Source organism: Marmota monax, unplaced genomic scaffold (assembly GCF_021218885.2).
Source record: "Marmota monax isolate L192 unplaced genomic scaffold, Marmota_monax_Labrador192_F-V1.1 WCK01_AAM20220418_F8-fsc00034, whole genome shotgun sequence".
Classification (NCBI taxonomy): Eukaryota; Metazoa; Chordata; class Mammalia; order Rodentia; family Sciuridae; genus Marmota; species Marmota monax.
Window position 1 is genome coordinate 10,341,402 of NW_026693934.1, and position 6,525 is coordinate 10,347,926.

Here is a 6,525-nt window from a genome sequence, read left to right on the forward strand (position 1 = left end):
ATGCAGGACGGATATCAACCCTGCCCAGAAACAGAATCCGCCCTTCATCAAGACTCCAGATGCTTGTGCACCTTGTAGTTTGAAAGCTTGGGACTAGACTGTGTGTATAGCCCCAAATATGCACCTGTAAATCCAACTGAGAGAGAAAACCTAATTCTCAAAGGCTCTGAATAATATTCCTAATTATAGTAAACAATGATGTGTCTGCATTTAATATTCTCAGCAGCCCAAGGAGCTGACTATATTATTATGGTTCTTTGGTCCAGGTGGGAATTTTAAGGCTCCCAGAAACTAAGGAAATTGCTAAAGTCACTCGGCTTGTAAGAGGCAAAGCTGATCAGCCTGAATCCCATAGATGTCATGGGTTCTCTGGAAGGCAAATATATTCATGAGGGTCTCTAGTATTAAATAGCTTGGTTATTCTTCTGATCAAGGCAGGCCATATAGGTAATATAGGTAATGGTTAAATAAATGTTGCTAAAGCCATAAAATGGAGTAATACTTAATATTTAAAATGATGTATTTTAAAAAGAATTATCAGTGATACAGGGAAATTTTCATTATTATATATTTCTTGAAAAAAAAATTAGAGAGAGAGCACTTAGTCCGGCAACTCAAATAATACATACTAACTATAAATGTGCCTCCATGGTGGCCCAAAGATTCCTTTTCTGGGTAGAAGGTCAAGGTTGCACCAGGAATATTCCTTGCATGCACCATTACAAGAGCAAAATATTAGAAAAAAATCTCAAATTTCAACCCACAGGAAATGGATATGTAAATAGCATATTCACTTGATATAACACTACTCAGTGTATAAATAAAAACCAGATCTCTATCAGTCAGCCTTGATATTTCTCAAAAATATGTTTAATCCAAAATGAGAACTGCAAAATAACACTTTTACTATGGTATAATTTATAGATGTTTTTAGAAGCACATAATACTCTAAACCACTCTTGGATAACTGTAAATAATATAAAAGTTTTCTTTAAAACCCATACTGAGAAGATTCACATCAAATAATAATGGTTGGATGAACTTGAGATTGGAGGGTCAAGAGAATCTCAACTCTAGACTGTTTTCATTCCTTAGAAAGAAAAAAAAGATGAGTGCAATCTCTATGGAGAGCTATTAATACTATGTACTTGACAGGTGTTTTTCTGCCGTTTCAAGATTTCTATATTTGAAAAGGGCCTTCCTTGGGGAATGAGAGTGATCAAATTATGTCCTGTGCATGTACAGATACAGTACAGTAAATTCCACTGTTATGTATCATTACAAATCACCAATAAAATAATGAAAATATTTTTACATTTGAATGTATATGTCTCATGGGAAGATTTAAAGAAAAATACATAAAGTATTAATGACATTGATCTGTTGGTGATAATTTTATAGGCGGTTTTTGTATTTTTCTTTGGATTTTTCTGTACTTTTCAAATTTTCCCTCTTACAATAGATTTTATACTCAATAGAAAAATAGACTCACCTCCCAATTTTCCATTTCATGCACTTGGGCTTTTGATACAAAGCAGAGCATATTAGTGAAGCCAGGCATAGCAGAAAATTAAGAAGTGAGTAATATTGGTATTTGACAGCAAATTCTCTTTTAAAAAAAATAGAAATTCAGGAGGTGCAAACTTTTGTGATTAAAGGATTTTAATATCCAGTCCCAATCCCTATTCCAGTCTATGTTTATGTTTATTCTTTATGTCTATATAATCCTCCCTTATCTGTACAGGGATGCATTCCAAGACCCCCAAAGAAAGCTTGAAATTGCAGATAGTACTTAACCCTATGTATTGTGTTTTTTCTATTCATATGTACCTGTGATAAAGTTTAATTTGTAAATTAGGTATTATATAGCATGGATGCCATGAACAAGGAAATGACTCATGTCCTGGACAGGCCAGAGTGGGAACAGTGTGATATTTCATTACAATACTCAAAGCAGTTGCTCATTTCCAGAATATTCAATTTAATATTTAAGGATCACAGTTGACCATGAAACGTGAACCTCTGGAGAAGAAGGGACTATTGTGTTCTGTGGCAAAGTGAAGGTAGGTACCATTGTGTGTACATCTGGGTGCTTCGTGCTTGTGTATCTTGTGATGTTATAGAACTGGGTTGTACAACAGCCATGAGCTAACACAGCCCCATCATTTTACCCACAGGAAAACTGGGGCTCAGAGCAATGAAGAGACTTGTTCAAGGTCAGTTCTTAGGTCTGGAAACTGAGGCTGAGTCTGGTTGATAGTTTAGTGTTCCACATGCCACCTCAAAGTATTTTCCAGAAAATGGTGATAAAATCATATTGTGTGCCCAAAGACAAGATATAAGAAAAAAATCAACAAAGCAATGTACTGACATTAAAATTATAGATACGGGCTGGGGTTGTGGCTCAGCGGTAGAGCGCTTGCCTTGCACGCACGAGGCCCTGGGTTCGATTCTCAGCACCACATAAAAATAAATAAGTGAAATAAAGGTATTGTGTCCAACTATAACTAAAAAATAAATTTAAAAAAATTATACATAAAGCTAACTTGGTTATTGTCACTTAGGTCCAGTATGTTTCTGTCCTCAAAATCTAATGCTTTATTTGAAATTCAGGAAATGCAAACTTTTGTGATTAAAGGATTTTAATATCCATTCCCAATCCCATTCCAGTCTATGTTTATGCCACCTACCTACTATTCTTTATTTCTACAGTAATATCCCCTTATCTACAAATTGATGCATTCCAAGACCCCCAACAAAAGCTTGGACTCTCTTCCCTTACTAAAGTTACTTGTTCCTGGAATAATGCATTTGAATTTACAAGCATGTGTAAATTTCTCAGCTTGCTTTTTTTTCCCCCATCGGGCATCAATTCAGTCCATACAATGCCTTCAGAACTGATCCTCATCAAAGCAGAGCCTCACTAAAGATAAAGAAGTGAGCAGCCCTTGCCATAGCTACCTACAAGAGACCTGGCTCATTGACTTAGTGATGACTCTTCCCTGCTAGGCCAGCTCTCTCCCGAAGCTGTCATCCCCTATGATGGACACATGACCATCAGCAAATAAATAAGCCATTTTCAAAGTCAGGTGACTCAGAACCAGTCTAGCCCCTTCACTTCACCTCCCACCTCTGCCCTTGTCCAGCTGCCACAGTCACAAGGAGGAACTGATCCTATGGCCATCAGCAGGAGAAGATACAGTGGTGACTTGGGAATTTCCCAATGTGTCAGCCACCCCCACCCATGACCCCTGCCTGATGCAACCACAACCACCTACCTACTGCAAAGGACAACACAGGGCCCTGACACTTCCAGAGTTCATGTTTCCCACCATCAGCCTCCTGCACCAAACCACAGACACCTCAGGCTGTCCCACCCAACCCTCCCATTCCCTTACTGACTGCTCCACAGGCAGGAGACAAGCCCAACCTGGGACACCAAAGTCCTTCAAGCTTTACTCCCTGCTCACTTTTTCACCCTCATCTCCTCTTTGCACACATTCATACACACCACACACACACACACATGCACAAACATGTGTACATAATTGCATATGAAATACACACTCATAGTATGTGCATACACTTGCACATACTATCTATGTGCACACACATAAGCATACACATATGTTCATGCATGTATGTGCTCACACAAGCAAGTACCTCATATATAATACACTCATGCATATAAACACATGCACAAGTGTGCACCTGCACATTCACACATATGCAAGTGCACAGACTCATACACACAGAAATAAACACACAAGCACACGTGCAAGCACACAATCACATGCACACACACTCACACACATGTCCACCATCCCACAGCTTCCAGGCCCCTGCACCCACTATGCTCTGCCACTCTCCAGGCCTTCACACACACACTGTCCCTCCTCCTGGATCCTTCCTTCCAATGCAACCTGCCTCTAACTTGCCTTCCACTCCAAGCTCAAATGTTGCTGCACCAAGGAGAACTCACACCTGCCGAGGCTGGGACCCTCCTCTGCTCTCCACCCAGTGCTCACACAGGACCTGACACAAAGCACACGTTGGTTTGCCACAGTCTGGCTGGGCACAAATAACCGGGAGGTCACGAGCCACTTGTAGGTTCAAACAGGAACTACTTAATTGCCAGAACCCAACGGGAACTCTCCAGAACTCCATGGAAACTCCTCGAGAACCAACAGGAACTCAACGGGAACTCATCGGGAACTCCGTGAGAACTCAAAAGTAGCGGGCACCCGAGGTAGCAGGAGCCGCCTTATTGCTGGACAGCAGAGGTTTATATATACAACTGAATACACAGCTTGTTTCACTTTAGCATCATCCAGTTACAGCAATCAGTCATTATCTTAATAATGATACACAGCTTAAGTTAATTATCATCATCTTAATGGCTCTCTGGCGTTACTTCTTCTCAACCACTCCTTCTGGCAAAATGCCAGGCGCCATCTTGACTTGGTTGTGGCTCTCAACATTGGTTCCTACCTACTTAATGAATTCATGAGTGAATAAGACCTTCGGCTATTTATTTGAAACATCAGAACTTATAAATACAAACAGAACCCAAAGATGTGGCTTTCCCCCACCCTTGTCCCATCCTCTCAGCTGCTCAGAGCTGGCGAGTCCAAATCACCTTCCACACCCTGCCTAGGAGCTTTACGGTAAAGACACTCATATCTCCTTCTACAGAGGGACTTTATTAATTTATTTATTTATGGCACCTGGGATGGCACACAGAGGGGCTTAACCACTGAGCAACACCACAAGTCCTTTTTTAATATTTTATTTAGAGACAGGGTCTCACTGAGTCACTTACGGCCTTGCTAAATCGCTGAGACTGGATTTGAACTTGCAATCCTCCTGCCTCAGCCTCCAGAGCCGCTAGGATTTCAGGCATACGCCACCATGCTTGGCTAAGAGGGACCTTTCTTTATCCCTCACTGACTGATAAAGCTAGTGAACTGGATACCTAAGGTCCCTTGTGAGTGTAAACATTGGCATCCAAAATTTCAGGGTTGTGGTGCTGTTGTTCTTTCTGCTATTATCCTTCTTTCAAAAATCTAAACCCAGGGCAGACATTTGAAGCTTTGTTCCCAAGTCCCTGAGGCAGGCAGAGAGATGAGGATTTATTGTCCTGTAACTGCTCCCTTATGAGGGGTCTTATGAAGGCCTGGGCGTGGGAAAACGCAGAAGGGCTGAAAAGCAAATACCTCCCCTCACTCAGCCCCCTCCTTGGACTGATAAACATCCCCTCATTAGTCAAGCCTGGCTTGGGTACAGTGGGTGAGGTAAGTATCTGGGGAGGGGTCTGAGCCCCTGCAGTTCGCTGCTCACTCATTCAGTAGACATATGCATGACCTCTCTAAGCCAGGCCCCATATGGGCCCCTGCAGACAGGTGTAAGTGCACCATCCCTGTTCAGGGGACAGTCAGGGTAAGAAGACACTTCACTACTTATGCTCATTCTGCTCAAGGTGATCTGGACAGCTGTCAGGCCAGGCCAGGTCAGGGGATCTGAAACATAATGTCCACAGGCCTGGCGTCACAAGCTCCGAGTCCTGCAGTAGAGGGCATGCAGGCCCCAGCTACCCAAGGCCAACTCGGCTGCTCCATCTCTTGGTGTTTCTACCTCCTGCTACCATGTTGGGGTCTCAAGAGCTTTTTTATTATTGAGAGTATAATAAAATATTTCACAAATATAAAAAAATTATAAAAGACTTATAATTACGTATGTACCCACCACCCCAAACTGGCAGATGTTAATTCTATAAGTGTATAGAAGAATTTAAAGAAATAAAGTAATAAAACATGGGCTGGGGCTGTAGCTCAGTAGTAGAGTGCTTGCCTAGCACATGTGAGGCCCTGGGTTCAATCCTCAGCACCACATAAAGATAAATAAATAAAATGTATTGTATCTATCTATATGTACAAAAAATATTTTTAAAAATAATAAAATAATACAACAACTGATGTCTACTCTGCACCCCAACTCCATCTTCGTACAAATGGACCCAACCCTGAACTCTGACAAGTAGACCCTGCCCTGAAGTAGGCCTCTTTTTCTACCCATACTGAGAAGAATATAGATATGCATCCAAGAAGATAATACAGTGATACTTTGTTTTACTATTTACACAAAGTCACCCTGAATTTGCAATTCTGAAACATGCTTTCTTCACTCAATTGTAGCTCTAAGGTTTCTTCGGAGTTGATTCATATAAATCTAGTTCATTTATTTTAATCGTGTGCACAGGAATATACCACAATTTATTGATTTAATTCTTTCTAGGTGAGCCTTCTGATCTTTCACTGCTATTAACAATTTCCCAGCAAATTGCTTTGCTCAGACCTTCCTCTTCTCAAGGAGGATTTCCCCGGGGAGACAGTCTAGCAACAGAGTCTCTGGGGTATCATTTTTGTTTATCAGCTTCAGTAGGGCTAACCTGACTGACCTCCAAGGGCTGAGCCGAGCTTCTCTCCTCCCACTGACAGCCTGCTTTGCTCCACCCCTTGGCCCTCT

The 6,525-nt window shown here is 41.4% G+C and overlaps 1 non-coding gene across 1 annotated transcript; it reads left to right on the plus strand.

Annotated features, from left to right (window-relative positions):
• Nucleotides 1-2,392: 2,392 nt before the first annotated feature.
• Nucleotides 2,393-2,465, plus strand: Trnaa-ugc (transfer RNA alanine (anticodon UGC)). Its single transcript has one exon. It is a non-coding gene; the product is annotated as a tRNA-Ala (tRNA).
• Nucleotides 2,466-6,525: the final 4,060 nt, after the last annotated feature.